Below are 24,652 nucleotides of genomic sequence, written 5' to 3'. Positions count from 1 at the left end.
AACTTCAATCCCCTTTACCTCTACAGAAGAAATAAAAGCTCTATAAAAGGGAAGAAAAGAATTAAACACTCCCTATTGAAATTGATGGATGCGGTGAGCCCACCTTAGGGGTCCTGAAAGGGAGACCTCCTCAACCCCAACAATTCGCTCACAAACTATCTTTAACTTTGCTTATGGGGTCCCTTAACCCCTTCACCCCCAAGGGTGGTTTGCACGTTCATGACCGGGCCAATTTTTACAATTCTGACCACTGTACCTTTATGAGGTCATAACTCTGGAACGCTTCCATGGATACCGGTGATTCTGACATTGTTTTCTCGTGACATATTGTACTTCATGTTAGTGGTAAAATTTCATTCAAATAACTTGCGTTTATTTGTGAAAAAAACGGAAATTTGTCAAAAATTTTGAAAATTTCGCAAATTTTCCAACTTTGAATTTTTATGCCCTTAAATAACAGAGATACGGCACACAAAAAACTTGATAACTAACATTTCCCACATGTTTACTTTACATCAGCACAATTTTGGAACCAAAATTTTTTTTTGTTAGGAAGTTATAAGGGTTAAAAGTTGACCAGCGATTTCTCAGTTTTACAACACCATTTTATTTTTAGGACCACATCACATTTGAAGCCACTTTGAGGGGTCTATATGATAGAAAACACCCAAAAGTGACACCATTCTAAAAACTGCACCCCTTAAGGTGCTCAAAACCACATTCAAGAAGTTTATTAACCCATTAGGTGCGTCACAGGAATTTTTTTGAATATTTAAAAAGAAATGAACATTAACTTTTTTTCACAAAAAAAATACTTCAGGTTCAATTTTTTTTATTTTACCAAGGGTAACAGGAGAAATTGGACTGCAAAAGTTATTGTGCAATTTGTCCTGAGTACGCTGATACCTGATTTGTGGGGGGGAACGACTGTTTCGGCGCATGGCAGAGCTCAGAATGGAAGGAGCGCCGTTTGACTTTTTCAATGCAAAATTGGCTGGAATTCAGATCGGACGCCATGTCACGTTTGGAGAGTCCCTGATGTACCTAAACAGTGGAAACCCCCTACAAGTGACCCCATTTTGGAAACTAGACCCCCCAAGGAACTTATCTAGATATGTGGTGAGAACTTTGAACCCACAAGGGCTTTACAGAAGTTTATAACGTACAGCGGTACAATTAAAAAATCATATTTTTTCCACAAAAATGATCTTTTCACCCCAATTTTTATTTTCCCAAGGGTAACAGGACCCTAAAAGCTATTGTGCAATTTGTCCTGAGTATGCTGATACCCCACATGTAGGGGTAAACCACTATTTGGGCGCATGACAGAGCTCGAAAGGGAAGCAGCGCCATTTGATGTTTTTGGCTGGAATTGAGATCGGACATCATGTCGCGATTGGAAAACCCCTGATGTACCTAAACAGAGGAAACCCCCCACAAATGACACCATTTTGGAAACTAGACCCCCTAAGGAACTTATCTAGATGTGTGGTGAGAACTTTGAACCCCCAAGGGCTTCACAGAAGTTTATAACATAAAGCCGTACAATTAAAAAATCATATTTTTTCCACAAAAATGATCTTTTCACCCTCAATTCTTATTTTTCCAAGGGTAACAGCACCCTAAAAGTTATTGTGCAATTTGTCCTGAGTACGCTGATACCCCACATGTGGGGGTAAACCACTATTTGGGCGCATGGCAGAGCTCGGAAGGGAAGCAGCGCCATTTGACGTTTTTGGCTGGAATTGAGATCGGACACCATGTCGCGATTGGAAAACCCCTCATGTACCAAAACAGTGGAAACCCCCCACAAATGACACCATTTTGTAAACTAGACCCCCCAAGGAACTTATCTAGATGTGTGGTGAGCACTTTGAACCCCCCAGTGCTTCACAGAAGTTTATAACGCCCGGGCGTGAAAATAAAAAATTCGTATTTTTTCCACAAACATGATCTTTTAGTCACCATTTTTTTTATTTTCCCAAGGGTAACAGGAGAAATTGGACCCCAAAAGTTGTTGTCCAATTTGTCCTGAGTATGCTGATACCCCATATGTGGGAGAAAACTACTGTATGGACACACGTCAGAGCTCGGAAGGGAAGTAGTGACGTTTTGGAATGCAGACATTGATGGAATGGTCTGCGGGTGTCATGTTGCCTTTGGAGAGCCCCTAATGTACCTAAACAGTGGAAACCCCCCACAAATGACCCCCTTTTGAAAACTAGACCCCCTAAGGAACTTATCTAGATGTGAGGTGAGCACTTTGAACCCCCAAGGGCTTCACAGAAGTTTATAATGCCAGGGCATGAAAATAAAAAAATCGTATTTTTTCCACAAACATGATCACTTAGTCCCCAATTTTTTCATTTTCCCAAGGGTAACAGGAGAAATTGAACCCCAAAAGTTGTTGTCCAATTTGTCATGAGTACGCTGACACCCCATATGTGGGAGAAAACTACTGTATGGACACACGTCGGGGCTCGGAAGGGAAGCAGTGACGTTTTGGAATGCAGACTTTGATGGAATGGTCTGCGGGTGTCATGTGCGTTTGGAGAGCCCCTGATGTACCTAAACTATTGAAACTCCCCACAAGTGACCCCATTTTGGACACTAGACCCCCCACGGAACTTATCTAGATGTGTGGTGAGCACCTTGAACCCCCAAGTGCTTCACAGAAGTTTATAACGCTCGGACGTGAAAATAAAAAAATCATTTTTTTCCACAAAAATATTTTTGCCCCCAATTTTTTATTTTCCTAAGGGTAACAGGAGAAATTGGACCCCAAAAATTGTTTTGCAATTTGTCCTGAGTAGGCTGATACCCTACATGTGGGGGTAAAACACTGTTTGGGCGCATGGCAGAGCTTGGAAGGGAAGGAGCACCATATGACTTTTTCAACTCAGAATTGGCTGGAATTGAGATCAGACGCAATGTTGCATTTGGAGAGCCCCTGATGTGCCCAAACAGTGGAAACCCCCAATTCTAACTCCAATCCGAACCCCAACACACCCCTAACCCTAATCTCAGCCCTAACCCTAGCCCTAGCCCTAACCCTAGCCCTAACCCTAATGGAAAAATGGAAATAAATACATTTTTTTTTATTTTATTATTTTTCCCTAACTAAGGGGGTGATAACGGGGGGTTTGATTTACTATTTATGGCGGTTTTTATGTTTGGCAGCTGTCGCACGCTAAAAGATGCTTTTTATTGTAAAAATAGTTTTTGCATCACCACATATTGAGAGCTATAATTTTTTCGCATTTTGACCCACCGAGTCATGTGAGGTCTTATTTTTTGTGGGACGAGTTGACATTTTCATTGGTACCATTTTCGGGCACGTGACATTTTTTGATCGCTTTTTATTCCGATTTTTGGGACGCAGAATGAACAAAAACCAGCGTTTCATGAATTTCTTTTGGGGGGGTGCGTTTACACCGTTCCGCGTGCGGTAAAATTGATAAAGCGGTTTTATTCTTCGGGTCAGCACGGTTACAGCGATACCTCATTTAGGTCGTTTTTTTATGTTTTGTCGGTTTTATGCAATGAAAACTATTTTGTATAAAAAATAATTATTTTTGCATCGCTTTATTCTGCGAGCTATAACTTTTTTATTTTTTCGCTGATGATGCTGTGTGGCGGCTCGTTTTTTGCAGGACAAGATGACGTTTTCAGCGGTACCATGGATATTTATATGCGTCTTTTTGATCGCGCGTTATTACACTTTTTGTTTGGCGGTATGATAATAAATCATTATTTTTTGCTTTGTTTTTTATTTTTATTTTTTAAGGGGTTCGCTAAAGGGGTTAACTAATGGGACAGTTTTATAGGGAGGGTCGTTACGGACGCGGCGATACCTAATATGTGTACTTTTATTGTTTGTTTTTTTATTTTCAAAAAATGAATTTATTGGGGAATATTTTTTTTTTTTTTTACTAATTTATTTGGCGATTTTTTTAAAATTATTTTTACACTTTTTTTTTATTTTTATTTTTTACTTTATTACATAGTCCCAGGTGGGACATCACTGTCCTGTGACAGATCGCTGATCTGTCACATCACAGATCACTGTGACAGATCAGCAATCTGTCACAGGCAGTGCAGAAGGCTTCCTCATGCCTGCGCTTTGCAGGCACTGTGGAAGCCAGCTTCCTGCAGGCCCCCGGGGGCCTGTAGGGAAAGAGCCCCCCGCAGCAGCGCTGCACATTGCGCTGCCGTGGGGGGCTCAGGGAAGCACGGAGCGAGTCCCCTCCCTGCCGATGCTTCCCTTTAACTCCCGGTACACCGCGATCATGTTTGATCGCGGTGTGCAAGGGGTTAACGTGTCGGGGGCGGTCCGTGACCACCCCTGACACATTGTGCCGGGTGTCAGCTGTGATAATCAGCTGACACCCGGCCGCGATCAGCGGCGCTCACCATGTGGGCGCCGCTCATCGCGGTAGACGTACTATCCTGTCCACGGTCATACGGGCCCGGGTACCGTGGACGGGATAGTACGTCGGATGTCAGGAAGGGGTTAAAGGAGTAGTCCAGGACTGTGATCTTTAGTGTACGTCATCAATATCAGATCACTGGGCGTCCGACACCTGGTACCCCCACTAACCAGCTTCTGATATAAAGCATAAAACACAAAACTGTGTTGTGGCTGCTCCTGGGCACAGCCCATTAAAGTGAATGACAGCAGATCGATGGGGGTGTCAGATGCCGGACCCCAGAGGTTATCAATATGTCAGTCAAGGACAACGCCTTTTAATATTGCACTTACCCAATTTTGTTTAAAGGGGTTTTCAATCAATCCAACAGTAGTAAAAACAATAAATACAACTAGAACTCACCAGCACTAGCTTTCTGCTGCTCCAGTGTCTGTGTTTTTTTAGGACTTGGCCCCTGTCCACACTGCCTAAAGTACCAATACCTGCTTTACAAACAACAGTGTCACTGTGCTAGATTGTCCAGCAAACTCACCTGACCTTAACCTTATAGAGAATCTATGGAGTATTGTCAGGAGGAAGTTGAGAGACACCAGACCCAACAATGCAGACGAGCTGAAGGCTGCTATCAAAGCAACCTGGGCTTCCATAACCCCTCAGCAATGCAACGGGCTGATCGTCTCCATGCCACCCCGCATTGATGCAGTAATTGATGTAAAAGGAGCAGCAACCAAGTACTGAGTGCATTTACTGATCATACATTTCAGGAGGACAACATTTAGGATTTTACAATCATTTTTCAAGCTGGTGTTATAAAGTATTCTAATTTACTGAGATAATGACTTTCGGGTTTTCATTGGCTGTAAGCCATAATCATCAACATTAACAGAAATAAACCAGTGACATAGATCACTCTGTGTGTAATGACTCTATAGAATATAGGAGAGTCACTTTTTGTATTGAAGAACTGAAATAAATTCACTTTTTGATGATATTCTAATTTTGTGAGAAGCACCTGTAGATACAGGTAAACAGTAGTGTATCTATAAACGTCTCTGCGGGTTAATGATGATGTGAGAAGGACAGAGGTGAGTGAGCAGCTCCAGTATCCAAAGAGCCGATCAGTCATTAACCGGCGCCTGAGTACCTGTCAGTGCAGATTGTGTGCCAGTTACATATTCACTTCCCTGTCATATGACCAGTCCATTCATTCCTCTGGTACGCAGAGTAACGCCAGCCCGGCTCTGACACCATCTACATTCCCATTACCATTATCAATCACCTTTAATGCTCTAAATTAAAAATTCCTTACATTTTGTACATCACACTCCAATTACTCACCTTCTCTGATTCCCCATAGCTCCCCATTCAGATACTTACTTTTGTCCTCTAAGCCAATTATTAGATGGACATTTCCACGAATTTCTAGCGTCTCAAGACAGAAAGAGGACAGGTACGTGTCAGATCAAGAGTAGCAAAGAATGGCCTAGGGTACGTAAAACTATTTTTAATTTTTTTTCTACAAATCTGAGCACTTTTTCATTTTTTATTGCCTGGACAATCCCTTAAAGGCGATCTGTCACTTGCCATAAATATGTAATTTTTTTTACCCACCATACATGCCACTATTCTCCTGATTCCAGCGTTGCTTTTCTTTTGTTCCTGCGCCTCTCTGTTCCTGGGATACGGCCCCGTCTTTCCTGTATATAAATCAAGTGTTCATACCTAGTGGGCGTGGTCCTTAACGCTTCTCAGTGGGTGTGTCTTCGAGGACTATATCCAGTTGGTTAAAAAGACTACATTTACATCCTGTGAACATGGGGCTTTATCTGAGGAATGGAGAGATGCAGGAAGAAAAGAAAAACAGCGCCGGATTCAGGAGAACGGCGGCATTTACACCAAATAAAAAAATATATTTATTTACAACAAGTGACATACTCCCTTTAAGAGGGCTATATGATATATAAATCTCTTTTTTATATATCTTATTTGAGTGGTTTTGGATCAGGACCCTTAGCTGGCTACATAGAGTGTTTCTTTCCTTCAGTCAATGAGAACTATTCAATGCTTCGGCTCTCCTGTGGTGGCGCTGTAGAGGATTATTTACTGCCATGTTTCTCCCCAAATTAGATCTGAAGGATCCAGCAGGAGGTCACTTTGTGATCATCTTATTGTCAATTGACTCTTTGAAATAAAAATATATTGTCCAAAGTAGCAAGCCTTTTTTTAAGAATAGCATGTCTATTAAATGGAGACTCCTCAGAACATGATTTATTGTCAGATTTCTTGTGTATGGCTTCAGTTCTGTACGTGGGCTGACATCTAGTGGTGAAACACAGACAGCACATGTCCATTCTTCCTGCAGAAATCCACATTGAAAATCTGCTAAATAGCACTATAGAATGACATCAGGGGCAAAACTTGCGACGGTCCGCTGGCGTATGCACTGCACATCTGTCTCAGAAATCTGAATTTCACTTTTGTTTGTGCCACAGATACTTCTATCCAAATCAGATTTTTCTTCCATGATTTGTGAGCTCAGTTTAGCTGTACTGCTTGAGCCAAGATAAGCAGCTTTCACACTAAAAGCTCCCATACACATTAGAGCAGACCAGGGCAAAGGGCGGCCCGAGGCATGTGGGCCTTTGGCTGCTCCGGTGCGACCCATGGATGGGGATCGCTAAAGGGCTTTAAGCCCCCGTCACACAAGTTTTGTGACGCAACAGCAATCTCACCAGCGAGATCGCTGTGTGTGACAGCGATCAGCAACCGGCCCCCCTGCCGGTATCGCTGATCGTTGATGGAAAGCCCTTGACATTTTTTTGGTTGCTGGTCTCCCGCTGGCCAGCACGTGTGACAGGCGGGAGACCAGCGATCAGCGCGCTGGTAACTAACGTACACAGCGATGCCGCGCGCTCGGCTTTGGTGGTGCTGATCGCTGGTGAAGCTGCCTGTTTGACAGCTCCCCAGTGATCATGCAGCGACACACCAGCGATCCTGACAAGTTGATATCGTTGTCAGGATCGCTGGTGAGTCGCTATGTGTGACGGGACCCTTACACAGTGGCTGCCCTCTGTCCGTTGTCTCACTTTTATGTATCTCCATCCTCGGGGAAGCCTGTTCCATCATTAATCCTGTGCGTCCGATGTGCAACAGGGCGTGATGATGTAACTACATAGTGCCAGCATTGTCTCCATACACTGCACAGGCTGAGAACGGGATGAGGTGTGTAGTTATAGTTATATTTTTTACATCATTCTGTGGGGGTAAAATTGTTCACATAATAATGTAAGGGGGTTGTGTGGAGACATAATACTGTGTAAGAGGGGCTGTGTGAGGACATAATACTGTATAACGGGGCTGTGTGGGGACATAATACTGTATAAAGGGGGCTGTGTGAGGACATAATACTGTATAACGGGGCTGTGTGGGGACATAATACTGTATAACGGGGCTGTGTGAGGACATAATACTGTATAACGGGGCTGTGTGGGGACATAATACTGTATAAAGGGGGCTGTGTGAGGACATAATACTGTATAAGGGGGGCTGTGTGGGGACATAATACTGTGCAGAGGGGAAATGTAGGGACATAATACTGTGTAGGGGTGCTGTGTGGGGACATAATACTGTATAAGGGGGCTGTGTGGGGACATCATACTGTATAAGAGGGGCTGTGTGGGGACATAATACTGTATAAGAGGGGCTGTGTGAGGACATAATACTGTGTAGGTAGGCTGTGTGGGGACATGATACTGTATAAGGGGGGCTGTGTGGGGACATAATACTGTATAACGGGACTGTGTGGGGACATAATACTGTATAACGGGGCTGTGTGAGGACATAATACTGTATAACGGGGCTGTGTGGGGACATAATACTGTATAAAGGGGGCTGTGTGAGGACATAATACTGTATAAGGGGGGCTGTGTGGGGACATAATACTGTGCAGAGGGGAAATGTAGGGACATAATACTGTGTAGGGGTGCTGTGTGGGGACATAATACTGTATAAGGGGGCTGTGTGGGGACATCATACTGTATAAGAGGGGCTGTGTGGGGACATAATACTGTATAAGAGGGGCTGTGTGAGGACATAAAACTGTGTAGGTAGGCTGTGTGGGGACATGATACTGTATAAGGGGGGCTGTGTGGGGACATAATACTGTATAAGGGGGGCTGTGTGGGGACATAATACTGTATAAGGGGGGCTGTGTGGGGACATAATACTGTGTAAGGGGGGCTGTGTGGGGATATAATACTGTGTAAGGGGGTTGTGTGGGGACATAATACTGTATAAGGGGGCAGTGTGGGGACATAATACTGTATAAGAGGGGCTGTGTGGAGACATAATACTGTGTAAGGGGGGCTGTGTGGAGATATACTGTATAAGGGGGGCTGTGTGAGGACATAATACTGTGTAAGTGGGCTGTGTGGGGACATAATACTGTATAAGGGGGCTGTGTGAGGACATAATACTGTATAAGGGGGGCTGTGTGAGGACTTAATACTGTATAAGGGGGCTGTGTGGGGACATAATACTGTATAAGAGGGGCTGTGTGGGGACATAATACTGTGCAGAGGGGAAATGTAGAGACATAATACTATGTAGGTGTGCTGTGTGGGGACATAATACTGTATAAGGGGCTGTGTGGGGACATAATACTGTGTAAGGGGGTCTGTGTGGAGATATAGTACTGTATAAGAGGGGCTGTGTGGGGACATAATACTGTATAAGGGGGCTGTGTGAGGACATTACTGTGTAGGTGGGCTGTGTGGGGACATAATACTGTATAAGGGGGGCTGTGTGGGGACATAATACTATATAAGAGGGGCTGTGTGGGGACATAATACTGTGTAGGTGTGCTGTGTGGGGACATAATACTGTATAAGAGGGGCTGTGTGGGACATAATACTGTATAAGGGGGACTGTGTGGGGACATAATACTGTATAACAGGGGCTGTGTGGGGACATAATACTGCATAAGGGGGGCTGTGTGGGGACATAATTCTGTATAAGAGGGTCTGTGTGGGACATAATACTGTATAAGGGGGGCTGTGTGAGGACATAATACTGTGTAAGAGGGGCTGTGTGGGGTCATAATACTGTATAAGGGGGGCTGTGTGAGGACATAATACTGTGTAGGTGGGGCTGTGTGGGGACATAATACTGTATAAGGGGGGCTGTGTGAGGACATAATACTGTGTAGGTGGGCTGTGTGGGGACATAATACTGTATAAGGGGGCTGTGTGAGGACATAATACTGTATAAGAGGGACTGTGTGGGGACATAATACTGTATAAGAGGGGCTGTGTGGGGACATAATACTGTGTAAGGGGGGCTGTGTGGAGATATAATACTGTATAAGGGGGGCTGTGTGAGGACATAATACTGTGTAAGTGGGTTGTGTGGGGACATAATACTGTGTAGGGGTGCTGTGTGAGGACATAATACTGTATAAGAGGGGCTGTGTGGGGACATAATACTGTATAACAGGGGCTGTGTGGGGACATAATACTGTATAAGAGGGGCTGTGTGGGGATGTAATACTGTATAAGGGGGACTGTGTGGGGACATAATACTGTATAACAGGGGCTGTGTGGGGACATAATACTGTATAAGAGGGGCTGTGTGGGGACATAATACTGTATAAGAGGGGCTGTGTGGGGACATTATACTGTATAACAGGGGCTGTGTGGGGACATAATACTGTATAAAGGGGGCTGTGTGAGGACATAATACTGTATAAGGGGGGCTGTGCGGACATAATACTGTGCAGGTGAGCTGTGTTGGGTCACAGTACTGTAAGGGGGCTGTGAAGGGACATTATATTAAATGGGGGTCTGAGTGGGGGCATGCTTCTGTGCAATAGGGCTGTGTGGGGACATAGCACTGTGTGTGGGGACTGTGAGGCATCATATTGTATTGGGAGCTGTTGATCAAACTACAAAGGTTGAATAACAGGAGCAGCGTGATTTACTTCTTAAAAAGCAGTAAATGATATGGTTATGATTCGCTGCTACAGGTAAGAATACAGATTACAATGAGCCCTCTGGTAACATGTTATAACAGTAATACAGAGTCACCTGACTTAATTCTGCTCAATATTAAGTGATAGAAATTAATATAAAACAATAAGCAGAATTGCGGTTAGTTCGGCCTCCACATGTGCACCTGGATGTCGTGATCTTCTCCTGACAGCAACTATCAGAAGAAACAAGTATCAGGCAGATTGCATTTTAACATGCCCAGTTCTTTTTTTTCCCATTTGAGAAAAGTAACTGCCAGAGGATTTTCCCTTGTGAATATGTCAGCTTTTTTAATATATGCACTGGTTGCATTGGATTTTAACATGTCCAATCCTTAGTTTCGGCAGCAGTTAAGCAGCTGCCAGAGGTGTTTGGTGGATGGCTATTCCCTTATTCCCATTGCTTGGTCTACAGCTATTGTGCATGTCTGGTACGGTCTCATGTGAGGTGTTCCAGCTCTTTACATATTGATTTTACTTCTTATATCATGCCTCTTGCACACCATTTTCGGTCGGTTCTCCTCATCCCCCACCTGGAGGCCTGCGACTTTGATTCATCGCCACTGAAATTTGCCTTTAATAGAGGAGCAGGGAGGTGACACTCACGATAAGGACATCTGGCTGCAAGATATACGAGCGCGCGTCAGGGTGGCAGCAGATAGTCCTGAGTGGATATTGCTCACATCCAGTCAACGCCACATGGAAGCCTAAGTAGCAGAAAAAAATATCTGAGCTGTCAGATACCAACACGTAGGAATCTCACAGGACCAGTGAGACTTTCTCCTGCACTGGTATTACTGAGCACAGAAATGTTGCAGTTTGACATATGTGATACCTTACAGGCCACCTGACCAGCTGAGCTCTGGGGACCACCCATATTTAACACGACGGCTTCTGATCCTTTCTGATATTCTTTTCTAATCTATTTTTGCTTTTCAGTTGCACTTTTTTTTCAGTTTTCTTTTCTGAACATAATTATAGGGGCAACTTTCTGGACAGCGCTGTGGTTTAAGGCTATGTTCACACGTTGTGTTTTTTCTGCTTTTTTTAAGCATTTTTCTATGTAAAATTTCACCTGCGTTTTACAGTACCAGCAAAGTCTATGAGATTTCAGAAATCTTATGCACACAGCTTGTTTTTTTTTATCCACAGTATTTTGTGCAAAACCTTGGGTTTTGCAGAATGGAGCATGTCACTTCTTTCAGCGGTTTTTTTTTCAGCGCATTTCACCCACTAAAAGCAATGAGTGGTGCGTAAAAATGCTGAAAAACCGCAGGTGTCAGTTTTTGCTGCGCTTTTGGTGACAAAACCGGATAGCGTGGAATCAGATTTTTTTATGCACTATATTTATCAGCTTAAAAGACAAATGTACCACGCCAAAAACGCAGCAAAAATGTAGCAAAAAACGCAAACGAAACTAAACAAAACCTGCTCTTTTCTAGCAAGTTTCTTACTGCCAAGAGAGCAGGTTTTCCCTGCGGAATAAAATGCATAAAAAAAGCAACGTTTGAACATAGCCTAACAGCATTTATAGCTATCCCATACAGCAGCCAAATGGTGATAGGTAACAGCCAGTAGGCAATGACAGGCGGGAGATGTCCTTGACTTCGTAGTGGGCACGCTCTGTGATCGGTGCAGAAGTCATTGTGCAGGGAGAAATGGAGGTGAGCTGTGCAGAAGTCATTGTGCAGGGAGGGATGGAGGTGAGCTGTGCAGAAGTCATTGTGCAGGGAGGGATGGAGGTGAGCTGTGCAGAAGTCAGGGAGGGATGGAGGTGAGCTGTGCAGAAGTCATTGTGCAGGGAGGGATGGAGGTGAGCTGTGCAGAAGTCATTGTGCAGTGAGGGATGGAGGTGAGCTGTGCAGAAGTCATTGTGCAGGGAGAGATGGAGGTGAGCTGTGCAGAAGTCATTGTGCAGGGAGGGATGGAGGTGAGCTGTGCAGAAGTCATTGTGCAGGGAGGGATGGAGGTGAGCTGTGCAGAAGTCATTGTGCAGGGAGGGATGGAGGTGAGCTGTGCAGAAGTCATTGTGCAGGGAGGGATGGAGGAGAGCTGTGCAGAAGTCATTGTGCAGGGAGGGGTGGAGGTGAGCTGTGCAGAAGTCATTGTGCAGGGAGGGATGGAGGTGAGCTGTGCAGAAGTCATTGCCTAGTGAGGGATGGAGGTGAGCTGTGCAGAAGTCATTGTGCAGGGAGGGGTGGAGGTGAGCTGTGCAGAAGTCATTGTGCAGGGAGGGATGGAGGTGAGCTGTGCAGAAGTCATTGCCTAGTGAGGGATGGAGGTGAGTTGTGCAGGTCATTGTGCAGGGAGAGATGGAGGTGAGCTGTGCAGAAGTCATTGTGCAGTGAGGGATGTAGGAGAGCTGTGCAGAAGTCATTGTGCAGGGAGGGGTGGAGGTGAGCTGTGCAGAAGTCATTGTGCAGGGAGGGATGGAGGTGAGCTGTGCAGAAGTCATTGCGCAGTGAGGGATGGAGGTGAGTTGTGCAGGTCATTGTGCAGGGAGAGATGGAGGTGAGCTGTGCAGAAGTCATTGTGCAGTGAGGGATGTAGGAGAGCTGTGCAGAAGTCATTGTGCAGGGAGGGATGGAGGTGAGCTGTGCAGAAGTCATTGTGCAGGGATGGATGGAGGTGAGCTGTGCAGAAGCCATTGTGCAGGGAGAGATGGAGGTGAGCTGTGAGCATCACCTATCGTGAATATTGTATTATCTATCTATTATCTATCTACTTATTATCTATCTTTCTATCTATCAACCATTTTGGTCATCACACCTCCCCCAAAAATGCAATAAAATGAGATTAAATTATCATATGGACCCCAAAATGGTAATAATAAAAAACACAGCTCAATCCACTAAAAGCAAGCCCTCACACAGCTCCATGAACAAAGGAATAAAAAAATCTACTGGCCTTGAGAAATGGTGGCACAAATCACATTTTTTTTTCAGTACATTATATGGTAAAGTGAATGGTGTCACTCACAACAAGAACTCGTCTTGCAAATATCAAGCCTTCATATGGATATGTGGAGGGAAAAATAAAAGACTTATGGCTCTTGGTTAAAGTGGAGGAAAAAACGGAAGCATAAAAAAATGAAAAATGGTCTTAGCTGTGAGGGGGGTTAATTGGCCGGTAATGGAGAAATCGGGAGGATCTGACTTTCATTCTGTCGGCGTTGATCTATTCCAATCTATACAGTGAGATGACAATACAGCCCTGATCACACCGAGGTTTGCAGTTTGCAATTCAGCTTCATTATCATGCAAAGTTGTGGAAAATCTGCAATCCGCTGTGCAAACAGAGACGTGGAAAAATCCACTTAGGAGCTCCGTGCTGCTCAACACAAAGGTACATGGACAATGGATAATAGGAGTACAGATGCTGGAAATGGAGTGGTGGGACGCAATGTACAGCTGGCGTCTACCCGCACTGTAATAATATATTATTAGTGCGCGGAAGGACACCATGATATCTCATCGGAGTCGGGGGGGGGTTATATGCTTTTGGCGCTAAATAAAAGGAAAAAAATATGGATATTTCAGATTTGCTATAAATGGATGTCGCTATAAAGTCTAGGCAATTAGACAATCCTCTCTGAACTACATTTTCCACGCACTCAGGAGTTCGACACCGATGAAGGGCGAAACACATCTGAGTGGACACCCAAACCAGGTAAAGCATGTTGACAATGACAAATGCGCACCCTAATTATGGCGGACTCCTCAGAAGACGACAATCAAAAGCACTATACAGAGACCAAGAACGATAATGCCGCCATGCAGTGACCGTATAGTGGTAGATACCAGTCCTGCAGACTATGAGTGCAGTATACTGTAGTAATATATACAGACTCTAAGATGACATCCATTCACTTTTCAGATGATGCCATTTCAGTTTTCCTGTATTTTACGTTTGGCCCAGACCATCATGATGACTTCTTCAAGCCACAACTTGTCTGCATAGCTTACAACAAATCATATTCCATTTCTCCCATTCCCAGCGCTATTACCTCCTATTTTCACATACACAAGCTTCCCATCCTACTGGCACTCCCATTTCTGTGTTTGTTGTTGCTTTGAGTGGCCTCTTGCAAATTAATAATGCCCTGAGTGTCCCATTATAAAGTAGAATCATAGAATCGTAGAGTTGGAAGGGACCTCCTGGGCCATCGGGTCCAACCCCCTGCTCAAAGCAGGTTTCGCTAAATCATCCCAGACAGATGACTGTCCAGCCTCTGTTTGAAGACTTCCATTGAAGGAGAACTCACCACCTCTCGTGGCAGCTTGTTCCACTCATTGATCACTCTAACTGTCAAAAAGTTTTTTCTAATATCTAATCTGTGTCTCCTCCCATTCAGTTTCATCCCATTGCTTCTAGTCTTTCCTTGTGCAAATGATAATAAAGATGATCCTTCTACAATGTGACAGCCCTTGAGATATTTGTAGACAGCTATTAAGTCTCCACTTCTGCAAGCTAAACATTCCCAAATCCTGCAACCTTTCCTCATAAGACAGGGTTTGCAGACCGGTCACCATTCTGGTCGCTCTTTTCTGAACTTGCTCCAGTTTGTTGATGTCTTTTTTTAAATGTGGCGCCCAAAACTGGACACAATATTCCAGATGAGGTCTGACCAAAGAGGAGTAGAGGGAAATAATGACTTCACGTGATCTAGACTGTATGCTTCTGTTAATACATCCTTTTTTGCTGCTGCATCACACTGTTGACTCATATTCAGTCTGTGATCTATTTGTATACCCAAGTCTTTTTCACATGTGCTGTTGCTTAGCCCTATTCCTCCCATTCTGTATATGCTTTTTTCATTTTTATTGCCCAGATGTAGTACTTTGCATTTTTCCCTGTTAAAAAACCATTCTGTTAGTTGCTGCCCACGGCTCCAGTTTATTTATATCTTTTTGAATCCTCTCTCTCTCTTCTCTAGTATTAGCTATCCCTCCTAGCTTTGTGTCATCAGCAAATTTAATCAGTTTACCCTCAATTCCTTCATCTAAATCGTTGATAAAGATGTTGAACAATACAGGGCCCAGAACAGAGCCCTGTGGTACCCCACTTGAGACATTCTTCCAACTGGATGTCCAGCCATTTACGACCACTCTTTGGGTCTGATCACTAAGCCAGTTATGAATCCACCTAACAGTTGCCTTGTCCATTCCATACTTAGTCATTTTTTCAATAAGGATTGTGTGAGATACTTTGTCAAATGCTTTGCTGAAGTCAAGATATACTATATCTACAGTATTTCCCTGATCCACCCAATCAGTGATTCCATCATAGAAGGAAATTAAGTTAGTCTGACATGACTTATTAGTTTCAAACCCATGCTGACTCTGTTTAATCACTTCATTCTTATCCAGGTACTGACATACATGTTGTTTCATAATTTGTTCAAAGATCTTTCCTGGTATAGAAGTCAGACTCACCGGCCTATAGTTGCCTGGGTCCACCTTCTTCCCCTTTTTGAAGATAGGAACAACATTTGCTCTTCTCCAGTCTTCTGGGACTTTTCCTATTCTCCAAGAATTTTCAAAGATTATGGAGAGGAGTTCAAAAATTTCTTCTGCTATCTCCTTCAGTACTCTGGGGTGTAATTCATCTGGCCCTGGAGACTTGAATTAATTTAGGTTAGCTAAGGCCGGTTTCACATTTGCGTTAAAGGCCGCAGCGTCGGCCTGCGCACGGCCGCTGCTAAGCCCCACCCCTGCCGTGCCTCTGCCGGTAGCTCCGCCTCCGGGCGCATGACGCTGCATGCGTCATGCGTCCCCTATCTTTATCACTGAGGACGCAGGCCGTGCGCAGTATGCGTTTGGCGGCGCCTGCGTCCTTTTGACGGTGCGCCGAGCGCAACCAAATTGCAACAGGTTGCGTTTGGCGCTGGTCGGCGCACCGTCAAAAGGACGCAAAAACGCTGCAAAAACGCCTGCGTCCTCAGTGATAAAGATAGGGGATGCATGACGCATGCAGCGTCATACGCCCGGAGGCGGAGCTACCGGCGGAGGCGAGGCAGGGGTGGGGCTTAGCGGCGGCCGTGCGCAGGCCGACACTGCGGCCTTTAACGCAAATGTGAAACCGGCCTTAGTGTTTCCTCACTATCTTTCTGTTTACAGATATCCTGGATTCTTCTATTCCCTTAATAGGACAGTGAAGAACAGTTGATGTTACATTTCCCTTCTGAGAGAAAACAGATGCAAAATAGGTATTTAAAAGTTTGGCCTTCTCAACATCCTGTCTTACCATTTCATCATTTTCATCCTGTAAAAATCCTATAGCATCTTTGACTTTTCTTTTGCTTTTGACATATCCCCAAAATCCTTTATTATTGCTTTTAACGTCTCTTGCAAGCCTCAATTCATTGTCAGCTTTAGTCAATCTGATTTGTGCCCTGCAAGTTCTGCAGACAGCATTATATTCTTCTTTCGATATGCCTCCCTCTTTCCATTTTATAAACATTTCTTTCTTCCTTTTTATCATGTGCTTAAGTTCTGTGCTCATCCATCCTTAAATGCTTCCTATTCTTCCCTCTTTTCGGAATTGTTAACAATTGTGCTTTGAGAATGTCATTTTCAAATAATTTCAAGTAATAATTCCCTGAGTGTCCCATTATAAAGCAATAACAACCTGAGTGCCCCCTTATAAAGTAATAATACCCTGAGTGCCCCCTTATAAAGTAATAATACCAAAAGTGCCCCCTTATAAAGTAATAGTACCCCGAGTGCCCCCTTATAAAGTAATAAAACCCTGAGTGCCCCCTTATAAGGTAATAATATCCTGAGTGCCCCCATATAAAGTAATAATACCCTGAGTGTCCCCGTATAAAGTAATAATACCCTGAGTGCCCCCTTATAAAGTAATAATACCCTGAGTGCCCCTTATAAAATAATAATACCCTAAGTGCCCCCTTATAAAATAATAATATCGAGTGCCCCCTTATATCATAATACCCTGAGTGCCCCCTTATAAAGTAATAATACAAAACGTTCCCCCTTATAAAGTAATAATACCCTGAGTGCCCCCTTATAAAGTAATAAAACCCTGAGTGCCCCCTTATAAAGTAATAAAACCTTGAGTGCCCCCTTATAAAGTAATAATACCCTGAGTGCCCCCTTGTAAAGTAATAATACCCTGAGTTCCCCCGTATAAAGTAATAATACCGAGTGCCCCCTTATAGAGTAATAATACCCTGAGTGTCCCCGTATAAAGTAATAATGCCCTGAGTGCCCCCTTATAAAGTAATAATATCCTGAGTGCCCCCTTATAAAATAATAATACCCTGAGTGCCCCCTTATAAAGTAATAATACCCTGAGTGCCCCTTTATAAAATAATAATACTACGGATGGCGCTAGGATTAGCGTTATGGATAGGGATAGGTTAGTGCTATAGTAATAACATTGTTACATCTTAAGAAGATGTAATGAAAAAAAAAATGTAACAATGTATAACTTTTCATTTTTACAAGTTTGAGTTCAGAAAAAAGCAAAAAACTCTAAATTCTTAGAAATACAATGCACATGGGGGAAAAATGATCCAATACTGGGTGGATGGAAGGGAGGAGTGGTAAGGGGCCTTAATGCAGGTGGAAGAGCAGCTACCTGGAAGGTATAAAGGAGTTTTCACACAGTCTGTTTAATGGTTGGCAGGATGTGAAATGTATTTTTGGGCCGCACTTATTTACCGCGTGCAGCCGTCTGGGGGATTTTTTTTACTGGTCACAATAGAAAATAATTCATATAATCTGCAGCTGATCACAACACTTTCTCCAAAACACCTTGGAGGCGGTAATTATATGTTTACCAGGCACCTCCGCTGTCTCTATATATACTCCTATCTTCCATTCATCTGAAGCAGGCGGAAAATGTGACGGTTTCTCGCTGCAGGTTACAGCTTTTGGATTTTCTCCCCTTGGTTCAGCAGAGACAAAAAAAAACAAAACAGAATAAAATTGTTAAAAAAAAAGAGCAAATGTGCAACTTGTTTGGTTGTGCTGGATAGAAGCAGAGTAAGAAAATCAGAAAGTGAAATCAATGTGGAACGTTATGAGGCTGTGGCCTGAGAAGAGACAAACTAAAGGAAAGAAAATCGAAATTTGGTGAATCTAAAATGTACAAATATCTGAAGAATTACCTCTTTTGAACAGAAGGGGGAAGTGTTGAACCTATAAATTTTGCATACCGCCAACCGGTGTAGAAGAGCAAATACCTCAAACTATGACCGGAACACTGCGCCAGTGCTCTAGGTCTGTCTATTATCTATCTATCTATTATCTATCTATCTATCTATCATAGATCTATCTATCTATCTATCATCTATCTATCTACTATATCTATCTATCTATTATCTATTTATCTATCCATCCATCCATCCATCTCTATCGAAATTATAGGTATTATCTATGTATATATCCATTTGGTATCTGTTATGTATCTAGATTTATTCTATATTTATCTGTCTCATATCAGTATTCTCTATATATGAATCTATCTAATATGTCTTTATTTATCTTCATTTATTTGCTTAATTTATTATATCTATCCACATATAGTCTCCTGTCTCCATACAAAGGTTCACTTGCTCTTGAGCCGCAATGTTGACCCCTGTTCACATGGGCCAATAAATACATGGGGTTTTTTTGTATGCAATTATCTTTCTTTTTCTCTTCTCTCTCATTCATTCTTTCTCTCTCCCTCTCTTTCTCCAACTTTCCTACTTCTCTTTCTCTCTTAATTCTCTCTATTTTGTCTCCTCTTTCTTTCTTCTTTCTCTGTCACTTCTCTTTCTCTACTCTCTTCCTTTCCTCTATCTCTACTTCTCACTTTTCGCTCTCGTCTCTCTCCTCTCTTTCTCTCTCTCCTGTCTCCCTGTTTCTCTTCTCTCTCCCTTTATTCTCTCTCCCCTCTCACTTGTCACTCTCTTCTCTCTGTTATCTCGCTTACTTCTCTTTCTCTTCTCTCTCCTTCTCACTGTCTTCTCTCTCCTCTCTTACTTCTCTTCACCTCTTTCCCTCTCACTTGTTGCTTTCTTCTCTCTGTTATATTGCTTCTCTTCTTTTTTCTCTTCTCTCTATCCCTCTCACTTGTCACTCTCTATTCTCTCTAACTTTCTTCTCTCTGTTCTGTCACTCCTCTTTTTTTCTGTCTTTTCCTCTCACTTGTCGCTCTCTTCTCTTTCTCTCCTTTCCTCTCACTTGTCACTCTCTTCTATTTCTCTCCTCTTTCCTTCTCACTTGTCGCTCTCTTCTCTTTCTCTCCTCTTTCCCTCTCACTTGTCGCTCTCTTCTTTCTCTGCTCTTTTCCTATCACTTGTAGCTCTCTCCTTTCTCTACTCTTTTTCTCTCACTTGTCGCACTTCTCTTTCTCTCCTTTCCTCTCACTTGTCGCTCTCTTCTCTCTGTTATCTCTCTTACTTCTCTTTCTCTTCTCTCTCCTTCTCACTGTCTTCTCTCTCTCCTCTCGCTTCCTTCTCTTCACACTCTTTCCCTCTCACTTGTTGATTTCTTCTCTCTGTTATATTGCTTCTCTTACTTCTTTTTTCTCTGTCTTCTCTCTCTTCTCTCTATCCCTCTCACTTGTCACTCTCTATTCTCTCTCCCTTCCTTCTCTCTGTTCTGTCTCTCCTCTTATTTTCCTGTCCTTTCTTCTCACTTGTCACTCTCGTCTCTTTTTCTTCTTTCTCTCTCACGTGTCGCTCTCTTCTCTTTCTCTCCTTTCCCTCTCACTTGTCGCTCTCTTCTCTTTCTCTCCTCTTTCCCTCTCACTTGTCGCTCTCTTCTCTTTCTCTCCTCTTTCCCTCTCACTTGTTGCTCTCTTCTCTTTCTCTCTTCTTTTCCTCTCACTTGTCGCTCTCTTCTCTTTCTCTCCTTTCCTCTCACTTGTCGCTCTCTTCTCTTTCTCTCCTCTTTCCCTCTCACTTGTCGCTCTCTTTTTTTCTCCTCTTTCCCTTTCACTTATCGCTCTCTTCTCTTTCTCTCCTTTTTCTCTCACTTGTCGCTCTCTTCTCTTTCTCTCCTCTTTTCCTATCACTTGTCGCTCTCTTCTCTTTCTCTCCTCTTTTTCTCTCACTTGTCGCACTTCTCTTTCTCTCCTTTCCTCTCACTTGTCGCTCTTCTCTTTCTCTCCTCTTTCCCTCTCACTTGTCGCTCTCTTCTTTTTCTCCTCTTTCCCTTTCACTTGTCGCTCTCTTCTCTTTCTCTCCTCTTTCCCTCTCACTTGTCGCTCTTCTTTCTCTTCTTTCCTCTCACTTGTCGCTCTTCTCTTTCTCCTCTTTCCCTCTCACTTGTATCTCTCTTCTCTTTATCTCCTCCTTTCCTCTCACTTGTCGCTCTCTTCTCTTTCTCTCACTTGTCGCTCTCTTCTCTTTCTCTTTTCCTCACTTGTCGCTCTTCTCTTTCTCTCTTTTCCTCTCACTTGTCGCTTTCTACTGTCCTCTTTCTGTGTCTCCTCTCATTTGTCGCTCTTCTCTTTCTCTCTTTTCCTCTCACTTGTCGCTTTCTTCTGTCCTCTTTCTGTGTCTCCTCTCATTTGTCGCTCTTCTCTTTCTCTCTTTTCCTCTCACTTGTCGATTTCTTCTGTCCTCTTTCTGTGTCTCCTCTCACTTGTCACTCTTCTCTTTCTCTCTTTTCCTCTCACTTGTCGCTTTCTTCTGTCCTCTTTCTCTCTCTCCTCTGAGGGAGATTCACAGATTACAGGGGGAGCTGAGGGAGACTCACAGATTACAGGAGGAGCTGAGGGAGATTCACAGATTACAGGAGGAGCTGAGGGAGGCTCACAGATTACAGGAGGAGCTGAGGGAGATTCACAGATTACAGGAGGAGCTGAGGGAGGCTCACAGATTACAGGAGGAGCTGAGGGAGATTCACGGATTACAGGAAGAGCAGAGGGAAGCTCACAGATTACAGGAGGAGCTGAGGAAGGCTCACAGACTACAGGGGGAGCTGAGGGAGAGCTCACAGATTACAGGAGGAGCTGAGGGAGGCTCACAGATTACAGGAGAAGCTGAGGGAGACTCACAGCTTACAGGGGGGAGCTGAGGGAGATTCACGGATTACAGGAAGAGCTGAGGTAGGCTCACAGATTACAGGAGGAGCTGAGGAAGGCTCACAGACTACAGGGGGAGCTGAGGGAGAGCTCACAGATTACAGGAGGAGCTGAGGGAGGCTCACAGATTACAGGAGAAGCTGAGGGAGACTCACAGCTTACAGGGGGGAGCTGAGGGAGATTCACGGATTACAGGAAGAGCTGAGGTAGGCTCACAGATTACAGGAGGAGCTGAGGGAGATTCACGGATTACAGGAAGAGCTGAGGGAAGCTCACAGATTACAGGAGGAGCTGAGGGAGGCTCACAGATTGCAGGAGGAGCTGAGGGAGGCTCACGGATTACAGGGGGAGCTGAGGGAAGCTCACAGATTACAGGAGGAGCTGAGGGAGGCTCACAGATTACAGGAGGAGCTGAGGGAGACTCACGGATTACAGGAGGAGCTGAGGAAGGCTCACAGACTACAGGGGGAGCTGAGGGAGAGCTCACAGATTACAGGAGGAGCTGAGGGAGACTCACAGCTTACAGGAGGAGCTGAGGGAGACTCACGGATTACAGGAGGAGCTGAGGGAAGCTCACGGATTACAGGAGGAGCTGAGGGAGACTCACGGATTACAGGAGGAACTGAGGAAAACTCACGGATTACAGGGAGACTCACAGATTACAGGGGGATCTGAGGGAGACTCACAGATTACAGGGGGAGCTGAGGGAGACTCACAGATTACAGGAGGAGCTGAGGGAGACTCACAGATTACAGGAGGAGCTGAGGGAAGCTCACGGATTACAGAGGGAGCTGATGGAGACTGACGGATTACAGGAGGAGCTGAGGGAAGCTCACGGATTACAGGAGGAGCTGAGGGAGACTCACGGATTACAGGGGGAGCTGAGGGAGACTCACGGATTACAGGGGGAGCTGAGGGTAGCTCACGGATTACAGGGGGAGCTGAGGGAGACTCATGGATTACAGGAGGAACTGAGGAAAACTCACGGATTACAGGGAGACTCACAGATTACAGGGGGATCTGAGGGAGACTCACAGATTACAGGGGGAGCTGAGGGAGACTCACAGATTACAGGAGGAGCTGAGGGAGACTCACAGATTACAGGAGGAGCTGAGGGAAGCTCACGGATTACAGAGGGAGCTGATGGAGACTGACGGATTACAGGAGGAGCTGAGGGAAGCTCACGGATTACAGGAGGAGCTGAGGGAGACTCACGGATTACAGGGGGAGCTGATGGAGACTCACAAATTACAGGGGGAGCTGAGGGAGACTCATGGAATACAGGGGGAGCTGAGGGAAGCTCACGGATTACAGGGGGAGCTGAGGGAGACTCACGGATTACAGGGGGAGCTGAGGGAGACTCACGGATTACAGGGGGAGCTGAGGGTAGCTCACGGATTACAGAGGGAGCTGATGGAGACTGACGAATTACAGGAGGAGCTGAGGGAAGCTCACGGATTACAGGAGGAGCTGAGGGAGACTCACGGATTACAGGAGGAACTGAGGAAAACTCACGGATTACAGGGAGACCTGAGGGAGGCTCACGGATTACAGGGGGAGTTGAGGTAGGCTCACAGATTACAGGGGGAGCTGGAAAAGACACCGAAAACATTTGCCCGTGGGTCATTTACATAACCCCGCCCCTACAGTGGTCTCATAGGTTGATAGGTTCGCTTTCCCTAGTGTTGTCAGTGATGATTGGCTATCGCACCTGCCAGTCAGCCCTGCGCCACGCCCCCTTTGTATAGCTGGTAGTACCGGCGCCAGAGAGAGGTGAGAGGAAGCGGTGGCGGCGGCGACATCCCGGGACCGGGCGCAGCCACAGCTCCGAGGACACGGGGGTTATACATCAGTGCTGGGGGTGGCAGGACACGGCGTGAGGTCAGTGTGGACCTGGGGAGGAGGTAGCGCAGGTGGGCTCAGTGCAGCCTATAGAAGCCGCTGCTGTAGTGTGCACATAGCCCTACAGTGACGTTTAGGGGGAAACCCTATTAGACCTTGATATTGGGGTGCCTAGCATCTTACTCTCTAAGGTTGGAGTGCAGCCTGTGTACCCCGGCTGTATTGGGGTGCAGCCTGTGTACCCCGGCTGTATTGGGGTGCAGCCTGTGTACCCCGGCTGTATTGGGGTGCAGCCTGTGTACCCCGGCTGTATTGGGGTGCAGCCTGTGTACCCCGGCTGTATTGGGGTGCAGCCTGTGTACCCCGGCTGTATTGGGGTGCAGCCTGTGTACCCTGGCTGTATTGGGGTGCAGCCTGTGTACCCTGGCTGTATTGGGGTGCAGCCTATATACCCCGGCTGTATTGGGGTGCAGCCTATATACCCTGGCTGTATTGGGGTGCACTGCTTATATTGAGGGTGCATTTATATTAAATGGAAGCTGCACGCTGCATTACAACTCGGGCGCACGTTATATTACACCTACAATATTCTCCTTTTATAAATTTAGGGGGAAAACCCCATTAGAATGAGATTCGGGTGCAGCCTCTGTAGAACCCATTGCTTTAATGTGCACCCTCTATTACCTAGATTTCGCTTTAGGGTGACACTGTAAGGTCAGGGCGCTGCCTTTATACTCCTGTTGCATTGGGGTGCATGCAATATTACATTTAGGGTAAACCATAGCACTGTTAGGTTTCGGGGCTGGTGCATTAGGGTGCTCTCTATTACAGGGTGCAACCCCTATTAGATTGGGGTGCAACCCCTTGTATTAGGGCATAGACCTTATATATATATTCCTGTGGCATTAGAGTGCCCCCCCATTAGACTCTTGTATTAGGGCCCCCCCGGTAGTGTGCTATCCTGTCGGGCTCTCCTAGTCGGTGCTCGCTACATGTAGCTGCATTGCACTGTTAGATTAAGGGGCGTCCTGTGTTTTGCAGGGGATCATGTAACTTCTGGGAGAGTTCCCCCGATACGGAGAGCACAGCATTGGGAGACAAGGTGAAAAGAGACATCTAGGGAGTGCAGAATAAGAGAGAAAAGAGAGCGCGGAGGAGCAGGCAACAGATTGTAAAGATCTAAGAGACATCACAAAGCAGCAGAAGAGACATCAGCTGTCAGCGGAGAGAGAGAGCGGTGAGTGACAGGAGGCGAGGAAGGGGGGCAGCAGGGACTGCTGAGGTTAGACAGCAGTGTGCACCGGAGCCGGCG

General features: G+C 45.0%; 1 long non-coding RNA gene across 1 annotated transcript; it reads left to right on the top strand.

Annotated features, from left to right (window-relative positions):
- Positions 1-23,271: 23,271 nt before the first annotated feature.
- LOC141069083 (uncharacterized) lies at positions 23,272-24,449 on the top strand. The gene is made up of 2 exons (XR_012226511.1): positions 23,272-23,379; positions 24,382-24,449. It is a non-coding gene; the product is annotated as an uncharacterized lncRNA (long non-coding RNA).
- The last annotated feature ends 203 nt before the right edge of the window (positions 24,450-24,652 follow it).

The sequence above is a fragment of the Dendrobates tinctorius genome, unplaced genomic scaffold (assembly GCF_039654945.1).
Source record: "Dendrobates tinctorius isolate UK_male_01 unplaced genomic scaffold, ASM3965494v1 ptg000257l, whole genome shotgun sequence".
In the NCBI taxonomy this organism is placed as follows: Eukaryota; Metazoa; Chordata; class Amphibia; order Anura; family Dendrobatidae; genus Dendrobates; species Dendrobates tinctorius.
Note: the sequence above shows the minus strand (reverse complement) of the source record. Positions and strands in the feature narration are given on the sequence as shown.